General features: G+C 38.8%; 1 protein-coding gene across 1 annotated transcript in view; it reads right to left on the reverse strand.

Moving 5' to 3' along the window:
- The window catches only part of LOC127453180 (igLON family member 5-like), a 250,862-nt gene that overhangs the window by 225,509 nt on the left and 540 nt on the right, over nucleotides 1-24,813 (reverse strand). The gene's annotated exons all lie outside the window — the stretch shown is intronic.

Raw genomic sequence — 24,813 nt, forward strand, 5'->3', positions numbered from 1 at the left:
CTCTGTTCCCATGTCTGTCTGTCAGTGGATTACCGGCTTTCTGACGGACAGGCAGCAGCTTGTGAGACAGGGGAAACTCACCTCCAGCACATGTACAATCAGCACAATGTGTGCTCTCCCCACTACTCTTCTCCCTCTACACCAATGACTGCATCACCAAGGACCCCTCTGTCAAGCTCCTGAAGTTTGCAGAGGACACCACTGTCATCGGCCTCATTCGAGATGACGATGAGTCTGCTGGCTCTCTGGTTCAGTCAAAACAACCTTGAGCTGAACATGCTCAAAACGGTGGAGATGATTGTGGACTTTAGGAGGAACACCCCAACACTGACCCCCCTCACCATTCTAAACAGCATTGTGGTAGCAGTGGAGTCATTCAGGCTCCTGGGCACTACCATCTCACAGGACCTGAAGTGGGAGACACACATTGACTCCATTGTGAAAAAGGCCCAGCAGAGGTTGTACTTCCTTCGCCAGCTGAGGAAGTTCAACCTGCCACAGGTGCTGCTGATACAGTTCTACTCAGCGGTCACTGAGTCTGTCCTCTGCACTTCAATAACTGTCTGGTTTGGTTCAGCTATGAACTCAGACATCAGAAGACTACAAAGGACAGTTTGGACTGCTGAGAGGATTATTGGTAGCCCCCTGCCCCCCCCCTCCCCAAGAACTATACACTTCCAGAGTGAGGAAAAAGGCTGGAAAAATCACTCTGGACCCCACTCACCCTGCCCATTACCTTTCTGAACTGTTGCCTTCTGGCCGACGCTTCAGAGCTCTGAGCACCAGAACCGTCAGGCACAGGAACAGTTTTTTCCCTCAGGCTATCCATCTCATGAACAGTTAAATTGCCCCATTGAGCAATAACTATGTGCAATACACAGTTTATTCTTTTTTTATATTTATCCAACACATCCAACCTCTTCTGCCATTTCATTCCTCTGAAAAAAAATAAAACATTTGCACTGTACATAACAGATTTGTATTTGCACTGTACATAACAGATAAAAGATTTGTATTAGATTGCACTATGTATTTGTATGTGTGTATGTATGTGTGTGTGTCTGTGTGTGTATGTACGTATGTGTATAACTATTTTTTTTTTTTATTATTATCTATGTCTTGCTGCTGTTTTTGTATTGTTTTTGTATTGTTGTACACTGGAAGCTCCTGTCACCAAGACAAATTCCATGTATGTGTAAGCATACTTGGCAATAAAGCTGATTCTGATAAAGAAAGTGATTTTTATGCAGTAAAACCCCCTCCACTTGTAGGCAGTTGTAAAAGACTCTACCGCCATCATTGCATCCACGTGCAGCTTTCCCCTTTTCTTGAGAAACTAGAAATTTAAACATGCTAAACAATGGATTCGTGTTGAAGATTTGAATCCCACCTTCATATCTGACAGCTGGCAGCAATGTACCTTGTTGCACTGCTTTGGAGGAGTGCAAGAGACATAGACAAAAATAAATAAAGCAGAGAGACAAGAAGAAGAAAAAACACAGATCAATAAATATTTCAACAGCTGCGCCCCTCAAAGTTCTTCTGAAGCCAAGATTGTATATGAGGGGAAATGGAATGGTGCAGTTACTAAAAGAAAGAACAACATGTAGGCAGGTGGAAACATTTCTACGACACGCATCCCAAAGTGAACGAGGGATGCAAGAGCGCGAACAAGGAATGGACAGAGAGGAAAGAGGCTTTGTAAACAAAAACTGATTACAAGAACAGGCAGATGGCGAGTGGGGGGCGGAGGTGGTGAAAAGTGGCAAAGACCAGCAACAGACTGAGTGCAATATTGATTGAACTTGAAGCAAAATCATTACGCCAAATTACAGCTGGGTGGTATGACTGTATACACTGTGCGACTGTAAAACTGACTTTTATTTACTTTCATGCAAATCACAAGTTAAAAGGCAGATTATCAGTTCATAATCATTTACTTTTTGCCCTGTTCCTCACAAAATGCTATCTTGTAACATCTAAATACTTTTACTATAGTGCATGACTTTTTAATTTTTTAATTTTATTATTTTTATTTTATCCCCTTTTCCTCCAATTTGGAATGCCCAATTCCCACTACTTAGTAGGTCCTTGTGGTGGCGCAGTTACTCACCTCAATCCGGGTGTCGGAGAACAAGTCTCAGTTGCCTCCGCTTCTGAGACAGTCAATCCGCGCATCTTATCACATGGCTCGTTGTGCATGACACCGCGGAGACTCACGGCATGTGGAGGCTCATGCTACTCTCCGCTATCCACGCACAACTTACCACGCGCGCCACTGAGAGCGAGAACCACTAATCGCGACCACGAGGAGGTTACCCCATTTGACTCTACCCTCCCTAGCAACCGGGCCAATTTGGTTGCTTTCGAGACCTGGCTGGAGTCACTCAGCACACCCTGGATTTGACCCTGCACTCTGACCCCAGCTTAGCTGGGATATGTGAAAAAAAGAATTTCACTGTATATGTGCAAATGTATAATGTGTGATAAATAAATAAAATGATAATTATTTGAACTCACGACTCCAGGGGTGGTAGTCAGCGTCAATACTCGCTGAGCTACCCGGGCCCTCCTGTAAGGTGATTTTAAAGTTTGCATTACATCATCAGCTACATTTATAAGTTTGTTCTAATGAAATCAAATTGCACGGTAGCTAAACTGATAGAGCATTGCACTTGCGATGCACAGGACTGAGGTACGAGTCCTGAAAAGCACGAGAGTCAACATGTGGGCTGAAAGTGTCATAGAAGCACCACAAAATGACATTGTTGCATTTTTCATCTCACATTCACTTTTTATGACACTATCAGTTACTTTCGAATGTTACTCATTTAATCAGAATGTAGAGTCAGAACTATAATACCTGTAAAGTCTATAATTAACATCTTTCCTAAGATAAAATTGGTGCAACGAAATTACTCAAGTGACTTATTGCTGTTATAAATCGTAATAAATTATGTTTAGTCAATGTGATCTCGTGAGTATTCGTAGCTATTCTTACGTAAAGTGTAAATCCTATTTTTATACATTTCTCTCCTTGTTACTTTTATAATATTTTTTAAGAGTGGTTAAGTTTGGGGGTAGGGGTAGGGTTAAGGGATCTACAACAAAATATCTATAAAATAGTCAAGATGCATCTATACAAATACATTTATAATATAACCTTGTGCGACCCCCCCGTCCTCCTGCGTGGACTGTGTGTTTTGTCTTCGCTATATGCTATGCATAATTTCATTTAATCCAACTGATCACAGTTCAGAATACTCTGGGCTGTCAGTAAAGTGTTAAACTTTTGACAAGTCATGTGACAAAACAACCTGGTGCCGACCTCAGCTGAGTTTGTCTTAGGGAGAAACGCCAACAAAACTACATCTGTAAGAATCTTAATTACGTTTTTACATTGAACCCTGTTTGAGTCAAAACTCTAGAGTCTCTAGTTTCATCTGATATGCCATTTTGACAATTTGAGCGATTTATCATGAAACGGTATGCTGATAAACACAATGACTGCTTATGAGGACTATAAGCCTTTTTTGCCTAAGAAATCCTGTATTCACATTGAGAATCAATGGGTTCACCCAAAAGCTGAAAACATTTTGCTTTCAGAGGCTTTAAATGGAGTTAGGATGAAAATAAAATGCATTTCGAACTGTTCTGAGACCAGTGCAGACAGACAGCACACTGGAGGTTAAGTCATTCACTAAATAGGGAGCAAGGGAGCATCCTAAATCTTTCCTATGCAGCCAAGTGCATTCACTCCTAAAATCCGACCAAAAGTTCAGTTTCAGGCTACAGATGATGTTTGGACCACTCAACATGGTTGGCAGACATGGGACAATGATAATCAGTACATAGATTCAAAATGTATTATGCTTAATTTTATTTTAACATGGTTGGCATTGATTGGACGATGCTGGCCAAAAATTGTTTCAGAATTATTTATGCAAATTTCTGATTGGTTAAAAAAACTCCTGCACGGGCTGTCACTTGTTTGTTTGAAAGTGCAAAGAGAAAACATTGAGATTTTGTCACCAAAGTAGAAAAAACATTGTAACAAAAAAGTACACTCCTGGACACATAATAAACTATTTAATAAAAAAAAAAAAAAAATCAGACTTTCTGTATCTTGGTATTATTTAAAATTTTGCAACTTAATCCCGCTGTCCCCATATGAGAACATACATTTTTAGGAAAACTATTTGCTCTAAAAAAATATTTTTGCATGTTTATTAGGTGCTTCTAAAAATGCACACAGCAGTCGCGCTTGGGTCTCAGGATGACGAAGGATTTTTAAATATTTTTACATTTTAGATGCTGTCAGTACATCTGTATTTCATGTTTCAGTGTCTGTCCAAATGTACAAATATGTACTTGTAAATGTTACCTACGAATAGCAATGAATATTTATGAGATCAGATTGAATTAGTTGCATTTCAGTATTTGCATTTAGCTTGTTTTCCCCCCACTGTCCATGACCCAATCAGAACAGACCTGTGATCCACTTTTGGGTTTTGCAGTACATAATCTCAAGGTCAGTGCAGCAGTAAGAATCTGGGCGCTATGCTGTATTCCTCTAGTTACTTATCTCCTTGGAATGTTCCATGAAAAAAGTCACAATTTGAGGTAACGGAGAGATCAGAATCTTATCAGCGCTGCACCATTATGTGTGAGGACAACAAACATGTAAATTGCTGCATCCCATCGAGGCATGGGATGCAGCCCCCTTCTAGGCATGCTAGAAGCTACAGGCGTTGTTAAATTCCAACAGGGAAAGTGTGCCTGGTGTGATAATTCACCAATAGAGATTTCCATTACAGTTTTTGCCATCCATTTTATTATTTTGGTTTCCAAGGACAGATTAAGAACTGAGAGGCCCATGGGCCGGTACACCAAATTGACAGAAGAAAAGTTTGGAGCAATGTCTTACACGGCCAGGTATATGTACTTTTTAATCCCAAATCATGCGTTATTAATAGGGATGTGCACGGTATTCAAATACCAAAATCACTATTTAGTTATTCTGCACGTGTTTGGAGGTCTTCAACCCGATCTGAGTCCGACGGTACCTGACAAACCTACAGGTTTTGGGCCAGGTTCGGGTCAGTTTTTCAAGTTGTCTATAGGGCGAGTTATGGGCTGTTCACACGTGCATCGAGGCCATGTAAACATGCACTGGATGGATGTCTTTGATCGTTGTGCCACAACTCACTGTAAAGTTTAAAAAACGTTCATATTTATAAGCGCGTACTGTTTTACAATTCGTTGTGCAGGACCGTCACATTTTGTTAGACACTGTTAACTTAAAAATAATTTCAATATTTATTAACACATCTCGAGACACCTGTGTTCTGTTTCACCATTTGTTTCGCTGCATCAAGTTTTTTCAGCGCTGGTGTCACAAATCAACATTCTGATGAAGTTCAGGTTGCAAAGAGGACTTAATGTGACTGTTACACATGATTCCAGATTGTTTTTCACCTGGCAAAGATTCAGCGCTTGATAAACGGTGAGTGTTTTTCCCCCTTTTGATCTGGTGTGCAGACAACAATTACATAAGTTAAATGCTGAATCATTTAAAATCAAAGGATCCCAAAGAAGTCCTATAAACCATAGCGTTCGCTGCCTCATGGAAAGTGAATCTGCCTGAGCAGAATTACGCATTGTCCATTGATTAAGAATAGGCCTACTATGCTGCAGGCAGTGACAGAGATTATTTTTGTTTAACTTGAATGTGATTTTATCGTTTGAAGATCTATGTATTGTGCTATTTAGGCTCATAGCTCACTGTGCACTTTATTCCCTGCCAATCTGAGATTGTGTTTGACACATTTGCATGGCAATAAATGTCCTTTATTCCAGGTCCCGTCTCCTGACAAATAACACAATAACCGTTTGTGAGGGGGCCTGGGTAGCTCAGCAAGTAAAGACGCTGACTACCACACCTGGAATCGCAAGTTCATATCCAGGGTGTGCTGAGTGGCTCCAGTCAAGCTTCCTAAGCAACCATTGGCCCGGTTACTAGGGTGGGCAGAGTCACGTTGGGTTAACCTCCTCGTGGTCACCATAAAGTGGTTCTCACTCTCGGTGGGGCACGTGGTGAGTTGTGCGTGGATGCCGCGGAGAATAGTGTGAGCCTCCACAAGCGCTAGGTCTCCACGGTAATGTGCTCAACAAGCCATGTGCTCAACAAGCCACGTGATAACATGCGTGAATTGACGGTCTCAGACGCGGAGGCAACTGAGATTCGTCCTCTGCCACCCAGATTGAGGCGAGTCACTATGCCACCACGAGGACCTAGAGCGCATTGGGATTGGGCATTCCAAATTGGGGAGAAAAGGGGAGAAAAATCCAAAAAATAAATTAAAAACTCTCGCAGTTTACCAAATATTCCAAAAGGTTACCATGGGGGGCCTGGGTAGCTCAGCGAGTAAAGACGCTGACTACCACCCCTGGAGTCATGAGTTCGAATCCAGGGCGTGTTGTGTGACTCCAGCCAGGTCTCCTAAGCAACCAAATTGGCCCGGTTGCTAGAGAGGGTAGAGTCACGTTGGGTAACCTCCTCGTGGTCGCTATAATGTGGTTCTCGCTCTCGGTGGGGCACTTGGTGAGTTATGTGTGGATGCCGCAGAGAATAGCGTGAAGCCTCCACACGTGCTATGTCTCCACGGTAACATGCTCAACAAGCGCACGAAGATGTGTGGGTTGACGTCTCAGACACGGAGGCAACTGAGATTTGTCCTCCGCCACCCGGATTGAGGCGAGTCACTACACCACCATGATGACCTAGAGCACACTGGGAATTGTGCATTCCAAATTGGGGAAAGGTTACCGTGCACATATTTAGGATATTAAGGCATCTTTCGCTATATCATTAAACATTAAATGCATGCAGGACTTAAACATCTTAAAGTCCTCTATACTGTTGCACAAATTCCATCGCTTATATGAATGTAAACCATCAGCTTTGTACACAGCCATGGTAGACTGCACCTTATCTTTGTGTTTGAAAGCGTTTTGTAAATCAGACGTTGTTTTCTGTCCTTGTGTCTGTGCTCGCGCTGCTGTCGTCCAGTGCGCATTCGTCAGAACAAATGGTGTTTTGCATAAGGCTGACATTTACGTGGATTTATAATAGGTATCTCAAAATAAATAAATAATTGATTTAGAGCTCGGGGCCCTTTGGGTTTAGAGGCCCCTGGGCAATGGCCCAAACGGCCCGGTGGATCAGATATTCCAGCTGTGAAGGAGCAGATGTGATTTTTTAGCAATCAGAAACTGATCTTTCACTCAAAAATGATGTCATTATTAATTCACCCTATTGTCATTCCAAACCTGCATGCTGTTATTTTTTGTGTGGAACTCAAAAGGGTAATTTTAGAAGAATCTTCACACAGCACTTTTCTATACAAGGACAACATTGCTGTTCCTCACACAAAGCTATGTTATGGCTTTAGAAAACTTGAAATATAGTGCAGAGAGTTTATGGACTATTATGATACTTTAATGATGTTTTTTATTTTATTTATTTATTTATTTTATTTTTGAGCTTTACAGACATGGTCACTTTGTTATTTTAAGGGAACACTGCAAAACATGATTTTAAAAATAAGTATTTTTGTCTTGTTTTCCAGTAAAATTATCTAAACATTCTTAAAACATGATTTATTTACTTGACAAGCAAACTTCCTTAAGATTTTAAGTCTTGTTTTGAGAAAAATCTAACTGAATCTAGTAAGATAAATGCTTAAAACAAGACAAAAACTGTTTGTTTGTTTTTTGGTTAGGTTTCACTTAATTTTGTCAGATTTCTCTTAAAACAAGACAAAATATCTTATGCCATTTTGCTTGACTAGTAAATAAATCACATTTTTAGAATGTTTAGATAATTAAAACAAGACGAAAATACTTCTGGCAGTAAAAAAGCTCCAGAAGATTCTTAAGAATATTATTTTTGTGTTCCATAGTATAAAAAAATAACAAGTTATGGGTTGGAAATGACATGATGGTGATTAAATAATAACATAACTATACCTTTAAGTACTTTTAAATCTCAGAAGAACCATTTAGCAACTCAACGCAAAATGGCTCTTTATAAAGACAAAGTTCTTTGTTGAACTGTTGAAAATGGGGCTTATTTGGGTTCTTTAGCAATAGCTGTAACACATACACTGCAAATAATTGAAAGCATTATGAGAGTATTTTTGTTTTATTTTGTCTTATTTTATGGCAAAATTTTTAAAAATCCTTAAAACAAGTAAAAATTATTTGAGAAGCAGAATGGCATAAGATATTTAGGGTGTGTTCACACTTGGCAGGTTTGGTTCGATTAAAATGAACTCTGGTGCGATTGTTCTGTTTAAGCGGTTCATTTGAACAAGTGTGAACGCTGTCACCCGAACCTTGGTGCGCACCAAACAAGCAGACCGAGACCGCCTGAATAGTGGGTCTTGGTCCGCTTCCAAACTAACTCTGGTGCGGTTCGATTGATATATGAACGCAACATGGACCAAAGATGTCTAAGCGGACCAAAAACAGGAAGTAATTTGCCTTTAATGCTGATCTCAAGCATACCTGGTTCTTCTCATCATAAGAGCTATGTTGCCCATTACAGTTCGGTACAGGCGTCGGAACCACCGTCAGCTGTCCTTGCAGCATATCCTCATTTGTGTGAGCAAATCTTTGTTTGACTCCTTTACACATTTTATTAGCTCTTTGTTTGTTCTCAGCTGGTAAAAATACCACCACATATACATACATAAATCTAACGAGCGCCAGCATTGTTTTGGTTGTTCGGCAAGTTCCGTCACAAAATATACGTCATAAAAGCTGTCCAATCAGGTTGTGGCTTTTTCCTGATGCCTTTTGCTTTGTATCTTTAGGTTCGGTGTTAAAAATGCCAGTGTGAACGCCAAGCGAACCAGGACTAGATGTATCATTTTCTTTTTTAGTCCGGACCAAGAGGACCAAGAGAATCGAACTACAAGTGTGAACACACCCTAAGTCTTGTTTTCAGAGAAATCTGACATCATTCGGTGGAGTTTATGCTTAAATCAAGAAACAATTATTTGCCTATGGGGTAAGTAAAAAATAAACTTGTTTTCCGTTTGAATCAAGTTTCTTTTCTTACCCCATTGGCAAACTTTTTTTTTTTCTTGTTATAAGCACATAAACACTACTAAATTGTTTTAGATTTTTCTGAAAACAACACAAAATATCTTTGCTTCTCAAGTAAATGTATCTTGTTTTAAGAATGTTTAGAAATATTTACTGGAAAACAAGACAAAAATACTCTTTTACAGTGAACAAATATGTAAATGACAGAACTATTACATTAAAAGCGTTTTAATTTCCAAAAAAAAAAAAAAAAACAGTTTCTAGAACAACATCTCAGAGTTTAGCAACTTAAGAACGATACACAATGAAAAGTTGCTCTTTATAAAGAGAAAGTGCTTTGTTAAACCATTGAGAAACATTGCAAATTCAGTTCGTTGGCAATAGTTGTAACACATAATATACAGAAGTGCAGTCAAAGCAGCCAAAGTAAATATAGTTCAGTCTTCACACCCCGCTGTTCTGAAATCACCATAATTTCACTTTCATTAAAGGTTTGCTGTGCGATAATAACTCAGTATTAAAAATTACCGGCATTAACTTTGTGCACTGAGAGACTCGCTTTATGGTCTGCAGTGTGCACACAGTCTAATGACTACTTTCACTGTGGTGTAACACAGTACAAACTAACTCACAGACACACATGTGCCTATTACGAGGTACAGCTGGCATTAGTGTCTAAGCTGTTGCCGTTGATTCCAGGCTGAGCACCTTGTCTGCCATAATGAGGACAGGGAGAGTGCAAGGATCCTTGTTCCTACAGCTACCTCAGGACAAAGAGCTCACCCTAATCTCGGTTCTGTCTCCATCTACGCTCACACACTCACCAAACGACTCTCTCAGCCCTGCACTGACTACATCTCGAAGACCAGACCCTAATTACATTCTCTCAACATGTCTTTATCAGTACTATTTCTATTAGTGGTATGAATATAAATTAGGGTCTTTAATCGATTAAAAAGTGTAATGTAATTATATTAATTACATGATATTGTGATTGAATTTTCAAATTAATTGCACATAATCCCATATACCATTCACAGCAATCAATTTAGCAATTGAGTTTGTTAATCTGTACGAGGTAAACACACTAATGCGCTTTCGTTTTGAGTTGGCTAAAATCGTAGTTTTTCATTGTTTCTGTGGAGGATCACAGCGTTCTAGTGTGGATGGGTGGCGTAAACATAGCAAAATTAATGCATTTTCAAACAAAAACACATTAGTCTGGACATTGCTGAAGTTCACAAAGTTTGTGCATTCGGTCTGTGCTATTTTTTCAGAAAGTGGCATGAGTGCTCTGTTTTTAAGATGCCATGACAAATTAAAAGTAGTTTTTGTTTTTCGGAAGTACTTCAATTTTGTTTGCTGAGGCCCAAACTATGTTTGTGTTGATGTATGGGTCAGGGGCAGTTATGCATTCATGTTTTATTGCAGAATCTTTGTAATAACTAATTGCAATACATTATTGCATTAAATTGACTGACCTAATAAAAAGGTAAAACGTTTTTCCTGAATTACGTCAAGCATCTTCTACAAGTTCTAATTCATCTTGCTTGTGGCGCAAAGTGATTGGAAGTGTTCCATACCTTTATCAATAATGTTTTTATTCCAAAAACATTGTGTACAGAGTAGTATGAATATGAATTGTGCTGTCACTATTAATTACATAATATGGTGATTAATAAATTAAATTAACTGCAAATAATTGCATAGGCCTATATCACTTGCCTGCAATCCATTTTCCAATCGAGTTTGTCAATCTGTCAGAGATATGGTAAACTTAGGGGCTGTTTACACTGAACATGTTTTTGCATCTGTCTGCGTTGTTTTTCAATAGTTTATTCTTCATCTTTAATCTTTGCGCAAGTTAACAAGTTAACATACACATTCGTGCATTCCATCTGCACTATTTTTACAATGAGTGCCATATGTGGTGATTTCAAGATGCCATGTCAAGTTAAAAGTAGTTCAACTTTTTATTTTATTTTTTTATTTGTGGTAGTTCAATTTTCTTTTTAGAGGAGAGGCTTAAACAGAGTTTGCAACATCAGGGGGCGATTATGCATTCATTTTTTAATCGCATCTAATGTTTAAATGATTAATCGCACTAAATTAATGTATTAAATTGACCAGCCTGATATAAAAAAATTTTTTTAAATGAATAAATAAAATCTTCAGTGCTAAATGTGTTTTTCATGAATCACAGCTGGCATTTTCTTTTTTGAAAATGTTCAAATCTACTGTGTATTGCAGGTACTGCAAATAACAGTAAAAGATGCTTGTGGACACGTATTCATGCCACACATGGCTACGTGTGTGCCAAGAATATTTCTGAGTGCTGACGGCATGCGGACCTAACCCTAACCCCACTTACTTCAGCCTGTACATTCTCCCTTCTGCACTTGAATGATCTCTCCTCTGCTGTGTTAAATAAAACATGGGGCTTTTTTCATTATTATTAGAGTGAGCTCATTTCTTCGTGGACATATTCATGTGTGAGGCGTGCATGGGGTTGAGTTGGGAATTGGAGAAGGGCAAGAAATGGAAGGGAATAGAGACGATAATTAAACATGGTCGGAAAAGCTATCCTACACCACCGGAAACCTGTTTCATTTCCATGTCTCTTAGGTTCAATGTAATGACGGTAATTTTCATATGACTGTATGCAGTAATTATTATTTGATGCAGTTCACCTGATTGCCTGCAAAGCACAATATTTCTGGATGAAAGATTTCTATGGAGCCAAAGGTGATTTAAAGGTAAACTTCACCCAAAATGAAAAATTCTGTCATCATTTACTCACCTTCATGTCATTTTTAACCAGTATGACTTTCCATCTTCCATGGAAAACAAAAGGAGAAATGTTGAAGAATCTACTTGCCACTAGTTTCCATATAAAGACTGTGAATTTGGTCTATTCCTCAGACAAAACTATCATATAGCTTTAGTAGACCTGGAATATAGCATAGCATAATATCAAGTTGTAACGACCAATTTTGTGGTGACTTTTTTGTCATTTTTGGAGCCCGACAGTCGTAGTCATGAACTACGAACAGTTGTTGTGTAGAAAAGAGCTGCATTAAATGGATAGTTCACCCAAAAATGAAAACTCTCCCATCATTTACTCACCATCATGTCATTTCAGATGTTTATAACGTTCCTTCTTCTGCTGAACACAAACAAAGGCTTTTAGAAGCTCTGTAGGTCCATACAATGCAAGTGAATGGGTTCCAAAATGTTGAAGCTCCAAAAAGCACATAAAGGCAGCATAAAAGTAATCCATAAGACTCCAGTGGTTTAATCCATGTTTTCAGAAGCATTATGATAGGTGTGGGTGAGAAACAGATCAATATTTAAGTCCTTTTTTACTATAAATTCTCCTCCCTGCCCAGTAGGTGGTGATATGCAAATAGAATGTGAATTGCCAAAAACAAAAGAAGAATGTGAAAGTAAGAGTGAAAGTTAAGATTGATAGTAAAAAAGCAGTTCAATTTTGATCTGTTTCTCACCCACACTTATCATATTGTTTCAGAAGACATGGATTTAACGACTGGAGTCTTATAGATTCCTTTTATGCTGCCTTTATGTGCCATTGGAGCCTCAAAATGTTGGTACCCATTCACTTGCATTGAATCATCCTACAGAGATGAGATATTCTTCTAATTACATTTTGTAAAAGATTACTCAATTCATTTTGATGGAAATTTGTTCTAAAATGAAATGTGTAAATCTTAAAAATATTTTAATATTTTAAGAATTAATCATTCTTTCGTCATCGTCGCCCCACCTCTGAAGGCCATCTTTCAGCCAGGCTCATGACGGGAGTGGGCAGGAGAGAGAAGAGGCGCATAATTAAAAAGCATAATTTAGGCAGTGGGGAACGAGGCACACCTGATGTGTGTTTAGCCTCGTCACCGCTACTATATAAACATAGAGCGCGCCTCTTCTCAGGGAGCTGCCTTCTATTCTCCATGTGTGCACACGCTGGCATCTTCGCAGGTTCCAGGAGCAGAGCGGGGAGGGTACTGGCCGAGTTAGATGCACGCCCGACCCGCTCCCTTGGAAACCCCGGCGCGGATTAGATGAGTCGACGGGGAGCACTGCTCGCATTGCGGCCGACGGGCACGGATGCCGGGCTGCCTTTCCCTCACACTCACCACGGCCTTTGGGAATACAGGCCACCACAGAAGCCGCCATCCCTTGCGTCGAGGACCACAGAGGGAGCACGAGCGGCCGCCGGACCCCGTCCACGTCCTGGACACCTCTTCCTACACATGCCCCATTCAACGCGAGGATGCCAGATTCCCTTTTATTTGGAACACTTTCCCCCATGGACACTTTATTTTCTCCTTTTATGGACATTTTATGTTTATTATTATTTTCAATAAATGCCTCTCCGAGGCTTGATGCCACACCCACTGTGTCTGTCTCTTGTTCACCCCACCACAATATGAAAGAAATTCTCTCTCAGCTAATTCTGTACATTTTACAGGAAAACTTCTAGCTTGGTACACTGCAAAAATCTTTAATTGAAATATAAACAACAAGGCCCAAACTATGCAGTTCAATTGCTATTAATTTAATAGAACCAAAACTGAACTAAACTTTAAAGTAAAAGATTGATCATAGGATTTTAAGAATCGATATTGGGATCATTCAAATGAAGGTTGCGTATAATCGGAAAATCTATATTTTTTACCCAGTCCTACATTCTTGTGTTCTACAGAAGAAAGTCAAATTGCATTAAATAAGCAGCCTGGTCTCATGAAATTTACTTGACCATGTAAAAAATTTTTGCAACCAAAATTGATTGCTGTATTACTCACTTGGCTGCAGTTTCCCTGTAGAATGTCCAGCGGGGGGCGCCAAAAGCGAGTGAAATGGTGTTGTAATCAGACAAGGTTTTTAAGATGAATTTTAGATGGAGGTTTTAATGAGTAAAATGTACTTCCCTAACCTTAAACTTAAACCTAAACCTTAGCAATAGTGTTCTAAAAGATAAATGTGAGGTGAACAAAACAGCCACCCTTACCCAACACCTAAGTAATAGTGTTCTTGTCGCAGATGTGACATGAAAAGCACATTTTCTACAGCAACCATGACCACTTAGTGTCATGTGTCAACTTCTGTGCTTGCCTGGTCTCAAACCACATACTTCAGAGACCAAAGTTCAACACTCTATCAGGTGAGCTACAGCAGACGCTAATCACATTTGAATAAGTATGTAAATGTACGTGTGTCTGTAATAGAAGTGTTAACATTTGCAGTTTTTTAAATGATGTGTTGGAGTAAGTGTTTCAAAATCATATCATAGCAGTATGTGAGTAACAGAGTGAAAAATAAGTGTTTATAAAGTCATAATCAGCCATTGTACTTGTGCTTTGTGTGAAAGTGAATAAAACGCACAGTTGTTGTAGTGCCTCTAGTGTTAATTTCACCAGGAAACTGGCACGTAAAACTCAGTTTGCAAAAATGTAGTAAAAGTAACGTTCATTCTATGAGACTAGGTTGGATTTAGGGGAAATTATAGCAGAATTTTCATTTTTGGGTGAACTGCCCCTTTAAGCCAATGTCCTTACTTCCAGCTATGACACCAGCAGTTGTGATCACAGTTCAAGCCACGCAATCTGTCATCTTTCATTTATCAAAGGCAGGTCACATAAAGGTCGACACTTTGGTGAAAATGTTTAAAAATCCTCTACTGCTTGCTTGCCATGTCAAAACATTTTAAAATGACCAGACTACAAAAAAAACCCTAGTCTGTCAGTACTGTTTTCAACAGGTATAATAAGCACACGCCCAACCGCGGGCACGAAGCCCAGTGCCTCGTCGTCTGTCTAGTGAATCAGCCCACCCCAGCACTGCGATTACGTCAACAGCTCCTTCTTGCCAGACACGCAGGCCAGGTCTGATGGACTACGAGCTGACAACAAGACAGAAAAATGTAGAGAAACAACCAAACCGCTCCAGAAAAAACACAGAGAGCATTCGCGGGCCAGGCTTGGAGAGCTCTGCATTGTAGTTCAGAGACTGGATTAAAAAAGAGAGCCAGTTTTGAAAGACATGGCATCTGTTTTGACTGGCAGTGGATGGATTTAATTGCTTTTTCACGGCCAGTCAACAATCTTGGTCCAAGAGAGAAAGAAATTACCAAATATGGACCGTACACATTGATACACCTGCCCCAGTTGTGAGGAACTTTGGTTGAACTTGATTGAAATCATGGTCATTGGTTCTGCATGTTTCAAATATGTTTTCTTAAATTAAAATTTCCATGTAATTTCAACTTAAATTCTTCAAGTAGAGGGAACCTAACCAAATCAAGTAAACCCAACAAAATGTAACATGTCAAAAAAACACAAATGAATCTTTTAGTGATATATTTGCTAGAGACAAGATATGTTAGCATGCTAAAAAACTACTGAGTGCAACTATGCTATGGTTAGCACAGCAATTGCTCAATGGATAAAGCAATAGAATACTCAAACTGCATTGGTCCTCAACCTAGCTCAAGCTCCACTCTTCACCCTCAAATCTACAACATAACAAAAATTAATGTTGTCCCAACACACATGGATTTCATAGAGCTGACAAGACACTTTTTTAGTTGAATCAGTAAAGCTGATGATAGTGAAAAAACATTTTGAGTGAAGTTTACCTGCTCTCTGCTGCCTGTCAACACATGATTTCAGGTTTCGTCAATAATGTTGACATTAACATCACATTGATTTGAGTGGCTTGGAAAAGTCACATTTTGTGACGCTTGGAGGCTTAGAAATACTATAAAGGTCTCATTATTTACTCATAGTTATACCAAATCTGTATGACTTCCTTCCCTCAAACATAAAAGGAGGCAAAATTATAGCCACAGTCACCACTGACATTTACTGAATGGAAAAAAAAGATGAAAGTGAATGGTGACTGAGGTTAACATTCTGCCAAACATCTCTTTTTGTGTTCCACAGAAGATAGCCTCACGAATTTGGAACAACAAATTCATAGGTGTGTCCCAAACCAGACACTTCTGAACTATTTTACGTCGAGTACGAGTAGTATGTTTACACTGAAAATGCAACAAAAAGAAGTGTGCTACGAATACTTGGATGATGCACTTTTTCAACTGTCAAAACGGAGTGTGGAATAGTGTACATAGTGGAAGGGGTGGAGTTACCAGCAGCGATGCTGGTCTGGCAAAACAATTGTAAATAATGGAGAACATTACAACTAGCTAAACTTCTGTGAATACACCACCTTACAAAAGTGAGTTAAACGCTTTACCATCATACCATGCTGTGTGAATATGTATAGTATTGAGATATAAGTGTTGAACTGAGGGTGGATAGCGCGCTAAAGCTAGCGACAACACAACGCTTGGGTTTAAAACGTCACTTCCGTCAGCTGTTATACGGCGAACGCTTCCGTGTAGTAAAAAAAAACATTAAGTGTTCCATTTGGGACGATGCTACACTTTGAAAATTCATACACTACATGGCTGAGTGCATAGTACATTTTGTAAGTGCATAGTGTATAGTGTGTCGTTTGGGACACAGCTCATGTTTTGATGTTACTGTTGGCAACATCTTGTGAAAACATCTGCAGCAGACCAACGCAAGTGCAGTTTAGGGATGGACGGTACCACTTATTATCTTTTCAGTTCAATACCAAGTAATATCAGGCTAATATCAATGCCGATACCTCTATTGAAAAGATTTTTATTTTTTGCTATTTCTGAGGATAAAATGGGTCAGTTTAGCCATTTAACATTAACATTTAACAACAAATGTGCAGCAATGTGTAGCCTATAATTTTATAAAAGCATGCACAATAATTCTTCTGTTAAAACTTTTATTATTTGAGCTATAGTATACACCGATCAGCCACAAAATTAAAACCACCTGCGTAATATTGTGTAGGTCCCCCTCATGCCGCCAATTCAGCATTCTGAGATGATATTCTTCTCACCGCAATTGTACAGAGTGGTTATCTGAGTTACCGTAGACTTTGTCAGTTTGAACCAGTTTGGCCATTCTCTGTTGACCTCTCTCATCAACAAGGCGCTTCCATCCACAGAACTGCAGCACACTGGATGTTTTTTGGTTTTGGCACCATTCAGTGTAAATTCTAGAGACTGTTGTGCGTGTAAATCCCAGAAATACTCAAACCAGCCCGTCTGGCACCAACAATCATCCATGTGATTATCTAATCAGCCAATCGTGTGGCAGCAGTGCATATATGGGTCAGGAGCTTCAGTTAATGTTCACATAAACCATGAGAATGGGGAAAAATGTGATCTCAGTGATTTGGAGAGTGGCATGATTGTTGGTGCCATACGGGCTGGTTTGAGTATTTCAGTAACTTCTGATCTCCAGGGATTTTTACACACAACAGTCTCTAGAATTTACTCCACATATGAGGACACACATGTTTTTTTTGTTGTTTTGCATGTGCAGGGTGACTAGTTACAAATCAAAAAAAGAAATGAAAAATGCACACAGCAGTCACGCTCGGGTCTCAGGAGGTAAAACTGGAGTCTTCTCCTCCTGAGTAGTAAACAGCTTCTACTAGTACTCACAGTGGTACTCACGTTGATGATGCAATCATACGTCAGTTCTTTTACAATGTGAAAAGAAATCTGCAGAGTGAGGAGGATGGAATAGAACTCGAGGTTTGACCAAGCAATCAAACAAAATGTCAAAAAAAGCCTTATTGTTTTGTAGATTAATTAACATTCACAGCGCAAACAAAATGTCTTAACAAAATATCCTCTGCGAAACAAACACTACAAATGTCTTTCTACATTAAAAGCAGTCTGACAGAATGACATTTAAAAATATATCGATTCGTATTTCGTAATTATAACTGATGCAGGGCACAATTTGCCTCTCTGATATTTTGTTAATTTTCTGTCTGTACAAAACAGGTCAGTCAAGGCCATATTGAGAAAACAATTTTTGATTAAGCTATATAAACATCATTCAACAGCCTCTGTGTTTTTAAGGTTGTTGTAATGGGTCAAGGGGAAATGGTAATGCCATGTTGCACTGACATGAAGGTCATGTGACCTGCTTATGGGTACAAAACCAGGGCAGAGAACCAGCTGAATCAGTCCTAGATATGTTCAAGGATCATTCTGGGTTCAATACAAGTTAAACTCAATCGACAGCATCTGTGGCATACTGCTGATTTAATAAACATAACAAATTATTCGACTTGTTCCTCCTTTTCTCTAAAAAAAAAAAGGCAAAGATCTGGGTTAGGGATGGGCACGAGTACTCGAATACTCGGGTACTCGGATGTGGCAGCAATGATCGATCATGAAAACGATGATCGATAGTGATCATGCATGATGTGACTTTTCACTTAATTCAAAATCCAGTGACAATTACCTGACAACTAAACACAAACGTGTCAGAGACGTCTCATAGCAACCAAACTGATATACGACACTGCAATTCTATCGTTACGATAATCAAAAGAAAGTGTAATTAACCGTGTTTTGAACACCTGTCTCTGCAAAACGTTTGCTAAACACGTTTTATTATCATTTAATGTAAGAACTTTGACTCGTTAATGGACACGTTTGTCACTGACTGTAAACCTCCCTGCCCTGGGTGGCGTCATGTTTGCGTGATGTAATGAAGATTTCCGCACGAATTTCTAAGTTAGATGTGTGATATAAAGTGTCATTCCGTTGCACTTTCCCCAGCTGAAAGGTGGAAATTCCTAATTTCCAAGTTGTATGGAATACTTCATGAATCACAGCAAACACAATGCGGAGCATCGAGGCTTTCCCCACAAGAGCGAACACTTGGATGCACGCACACACACACTTACACATGCACACACACACACCAGGCAGTATGGCAGTGGACTCAATGCGCTGAAGCAACACATATACAGCAGGCAAGTGTTTCAAACACTTTGACAGAGCGCAGCTAAATGGAACAGAATGCAGCGTCTTCAAAACTAAACTTCAACACGCATATTAAAAACGTGATGGTTATGGCATCTCCTGGTAAGCCAAATGCGATTTGAAAATAGACGGTTCAGACAGTCACTAAAAAAAACTGGTGCACGCTTACTAAGATTACTACGGTAACCTGAAGGAAGAATAGACAGACACGCATTGTGCACATTCTTTCCGAGCTGGGCAGTGAATCTTCACATAATGACAAAATATGATGCATTATATTTTGATTATGCAATCTTTTGAACATTTAGTTACATATTATTTTATAACAGCCTATAATGATGAATAGATGATACACTGGACCAACAAGACACAATGCAGCAGCTATAGACGTTTGTCAGACATGTTATTATATATACAGTTATGTACACATCATTGACCCTCGAGTAATCGACGAGTACTTAGTAATTAGTCCGAGTACTCGAGTAGACAAAATGACCAAAATGCCCAATCCTAAACTGGGTTACAGTGAGGTGCTTCCAATGAGAGTGAATGGGGCCAATTTTTGGAGGGTTTGGAGGCAGAAATGTGAAGTAGACTTTTATTCATTTTCACATAAATAACGAGTAAAAGAGTATAGTATTAGTACGTAAATAATTTACATACTTTTCGCCCTGTCCTTCACACAATGCTCTCCAGTGGCGGACTGGGAAGTAAATTCGGCCCGGGATTTTACATAGAATCTGGTCCAAAGGGGGGGGGGGTTGCTGTCCTTTTCTGCATATCGCTGCCCTCTTCCGCATATCACGGCGCCATTTTGTGGCGCGTTCTGCATAACGCGGCGGCCCATGCGGCCCCATTTCGGGCCGGCCCACCGGGAAAAGTCCCGGTTCTCCCAATGGCCAGTCTGCCACTGATGCTTTCTAATGAAATATAAACACTTTAACTATAGCGCCTGATTTGCAAACATCAAAATGGTTTGCCTTACATAACATAAACCAACTACACTTACAAGTTTGTTCGAGCATGAATAAATTGTGCGGTAGTCGATTTAAAACTCGATAGAGAATTAACCTTAAAAACCTCATATGTTTGGGAGTAAAATTTAACTCGCTTTTAGTGCCGCTCAGTGGACGTTTCACCTTGGATCTGCAGTGATACATGTAAGGAACCACGTAATATCATTCTGTAAAAAAGTCGACACGGTCACAAAATTTTCATGAGGTCATTCTGTAAATGACGTCTCGTCATTCGTCAACCACGAAAACTCATATCCTTACGCTGAATATAGAAAGTTGCAGTAATATTGGTGCTATTTTCCAACATCCACACCAACCTATGTATTAAAAAATGTAAAAATATGTAGAAATAAAAAAATTTACATTTGCTCACACAAGCAAATCTCTGGGAGTCATCAGAATACTCTTGGTCCAAAAACCAAACAAACCATGGTCCATTTTTGGTTAGCATTATCAATTATGCCAAATTTTAGTTAAGAGAAGCCAACTCGTTATTAGTAATCTAAAACATTCTTTTATAAGGTTGGAGGTCAATGAAAATTTTGCATTTTAGACTTTAAACACAGCTATTGATAGAGGGGAAAGAAATATGAGTTAGAAGGGCAGCTACTGTGAGTGTAAATTATGTGGTCAGTACATATCAAATTATCAGCCGGCTGAATCAATTTCCCTTGTGCAGAAGTGCTGAATTGTGAGAAAAAAACATAATGAGTCTGAGACAGATTTTCCCCTGAGCAAACAGCTCCAGCTCTGTTGAGTCTGTGGGAGTTACAAGCCCTCGTTCACCCCTCCCACCAACAAAGACACACGCTGATACGAAAATTAAAAAATTCTGCTCCCTAACACAATGTCATATATCCTTCAACAGATCCACCTTGTATGATTTGCAATGTTAATCGTACATTGATCTGTGCATCAGCAGCACTGTTCTACACTAATGGAAATCGATTCTGATTAACAGGTGATTTGTTTATGTAAACCCTAAGGCCAAAATCACAATTATGCAATCACGCAGACGTGAAAGGTTTCCTATTGCATTTCAAGTACGCGGTCCTATTGTACAAACTTAACATGTGCTCTTGCATTGGTGTGACTGTTACAAACTACACTCAAGGGGGTGAAAGAGAACGGTCATAAACATACTCCACGCAATTGCGAATGCTTGGCTAACTAATTTCAAGTACGCTGGGCTATTGTGCATACTTAGCATACGCTTTTTGCGTTGCTGTTGCGGTAACAAACTTACGTTTTTAAGGGGGGGATAAAGAACGGTCATAAACATACTCCACGCAATTGCGAATGCTTGGCTAACGCATTTCAAGTGCGCAGCCCTGACGTACATACTTAACATACGCTTTTTGCGTTGCTGTTGCGGTAACAAACCTTAGTACTTAAGGGGGCGATAGAAAACGGTCATGAACATACTCCAAGCAATTGCGAACGCATTTCAAGTGTGCTGCCCTGACGTACATACTTAACATGTTCTCTTGCGTTGCTGTTACAGTAACAACCTACAGTACTCAAGGTGGCGATAGAGAACGGTCATAAACATACTCCACGTAATTGAGAATGCTTGGCTAACACATTTCAAATGCCCTGATGTACATACTTAACATGTTCTCTTGTGTTGCTGTTGCGGTAACAAACTACAGTACTCAAGGGGGCGATAGAGAACAATCCTGAACATACTCGACGCAAATGCAAATGCTTTGCTATTGCATTTCAAGTGTGCCATCCTATCGTGCATACTTAACATGTGCATTTGCGTTGCGGTAACAAACTACATTACACAAGGGGGCAATAGAGTATGGTGAGAAACATACTAAACTCAAACACAAATGCTTGGCTAATGCATTTCAAGTGCCTGGCCCTGTCTTACATACTTAACATGTTCTCTTGTGTTGCTGTTGCGGTAACAAACTACAGTACTCAAGGGGGCGATAGAGAATGGTCATGAACATACTCCAAGCAATTGTGAATGCATTTCAAGTGTGCTGCCCTGACGAACATACTTAACATGTTCTCTTGCGTTGCTGTTACAGTAACAACCTACAGTACTCAAGGGGGCGATACAGAACGGTCATAAACATACTCCACGCAATTGCGAATGCTTGGCTAACACATTTCAAATGCCCTGATGTACATACTTAACATGTTCTCTTGTATTGCTGTTGCGGTAACAAACTACAGTACTCAAGGGGGCGATAGAGAACAATCATAAACATACTCAATGCAAATGCAAATGCTTTGCTATTGCATTTCAAGTGTTTCATTCTATCGTGCATACTTAACATGTGCTCTTGCATTGCTGTTGCAGTAGCAAACTACAGTACTCAAGGGAGTTATAGAGTCTGGTCAGAAACATACTAAACTCAAACACGAATGCATTTCAAGGCCGCGGTCCAGTTGTATATACTTAACATTCGCTCTTTTATCAAATTACAATTCTGCAGGGGGAGATAGAGTAATACCAGAATAATATATTATGCAAAAATATGAACGCAAATGCTTCTAGCTACACAAACTCGATACCGTAGCTTTGGCCTTCGAGTTAGCCTAAATCACAATTCACTTTTGTTGTATTGAAAAATTATGCAATGACAGTGAATGGTCAATGAGGCTAACATTCTGCTAAACATCTCCTTTTTCATTCCACAGAAGAAAGAAAATCATATGGGTTTGAAACAACATAAGATGGAAGAAAGTTTTTGCGTTCACGTACTTGTTTAGAATATGTTTCGGGCCTATAAGGTGGCATTCATTTGCGTATGTTGAAGCGTGTTTTGTCGGACACAAGGGACACACTAGATGATTTACGTGTAGAGTTCCCCTTCAGATCTCCTGCGTATGTGTAGAAAAAAAGATTCCCTGCAGGGCAAGAATGATTAAATTTGTGTTCATCATAGTAAAGGGTTTGAAGAGTGGAATCAAACATAATTTCAAAGCAGGTTTTTCTCTCCTCACAGAACACCAAATGCTATTATTCCCAGCCTGATGCCCCAGTGTTCTTTGACAAATCAATAATAAAACAATAGGCTACTCCTAATCCATACGAATCACCCAGACACATCCGATTTTCTTCAGTTCTCTGAGATTAACAATTTCACCAAGCACAACTGTCCTAGAATAGCAAACATAACCAACTAATTCCTTGGTCATCCATCAACAATTAGGCCTATTTGTAGCAAAATTGCAGCAACACATTACATTCATTCTGTGGATTTTATTATGAAATGTTTATGTAATCGCTCATGCCAGTTTCACAAATCACTGCTTAGTATTAGAAATTTGCTGAAGCATTTTGCATCATCCAGTCTCAGGGAGAATCACATACTCAACAATACAAGTAAACACATGTAAAGATAGACCTATCGATTTGACTGATATTTTTTAACCGATATTCACATTTTCGACTTATTTAATTATGGGTTTTTGAATATCGGCTAATGGATAAATGCCATCTAGTGGGTCTATACTGAATAGCACCCATTATGCCATTACACCACTATGCATACAACAGGGAACAATAGTGTTCACAAGTAAATTAATTAAATATTTCTGTGTGATGTTTTCATAAATAATTCAACTTTTGATGTAACGATTATAATAATGGTCATTTTGCATAATTGTGACACAATTAATGAAAATAATTTTTAAAAAGGTGTAATAGAGAAAAAATATCTTGACATTTATTTTTATTATTATCTTCATGTTTTAGAATTACATTTTTGTTCAATTTGTTCTAGTTTTTCTATTTTAATTTAATATTTTAAATGTAATTGTTGTTGTTGTTGTTATAATTTGTTAATTTAGCAACAACAACAAATAAATAAAAAATATTAAATTAAAATGTAAAATGTAAATAATAATAATAATAATAATAATAATAATAATAATAATGGTAATGTAATAAAAATTGTAGTTAATACAGAAAAAATACAACAATTCTTGACATGTAGCATTTTGAGATAAAATAATAATCACCATCATCATTTAAATAAAATAATAAATAAGTTATACAATTAAATAAATAATTAAAAAAATACATTTTGAAAAATAGCAGAAATGCAGGACATGTAAAATGTTTAAGCTAAGTTAATAACAATATTTATATTTAAATTAAATAATACAACTAAATACTTAAAATATTAACAAAATAAATTCTTGGCATGTAATTTTTTTTAGGCTAAATTACTACAACTATTATTTTAGTTGTTGTTAATGACAGCATATTCATAATACATATTCTGTTCATATTGTTTTAGTCTAGTGATTATTATTGTTGTGTTAAAAAAGCAACAATAAAATAATTAAAAATAGGTTCTGCATCTCGTTATGGGATTCTTAAAATAAAATAGTCTATCGGTCGATCTCTACTTGCATGCATTGACACACACACACACACACACACACACACACACACACACACACACACACAGAGAGAGAGAGAGAGAGAGAGAGAGAGAGAGAGAGAGAGAGAGAGAGAGAGAGATGCGAGGAAAGCCGTCTTGATGTAATTTTTCTTCTAAGTGTTGATATGCAGCACTCGTATATTGTAGAACGCACTTGTCTCTGTGATTTGATTCTCATCATCATACACGCGCGCGCGCGCGCACACACACACACACACACACACACACACGCACGCGCGCAGTTACACACAACAGAATCCTTGCGTGGACACACACGCGTGATTCATTGGCAGGTAGACCCCAAGAACCGCATTAGTATTCCAGTCCAGGTCCGAGCAAAAGAATGAGGCAAGAACGAGTG

This window comes from Myxocyprinus asiaticus, chromosome 15 (genome assembly GCF_019703515.2).
Source record: "Myxocyprinus asiaticus isolate MX2 ecotype Aquarium Trade chromosome 15, UBuf_Myxa_2, whole genome shotgun sequence".
Classification (NCBI taxonomy): Eukaryota; Metazoa; Chordata; class Actinopteri; order Cypriniformes; family Catostomidae; genus Myxocyprinus; species Myxocyprinus asiaticus.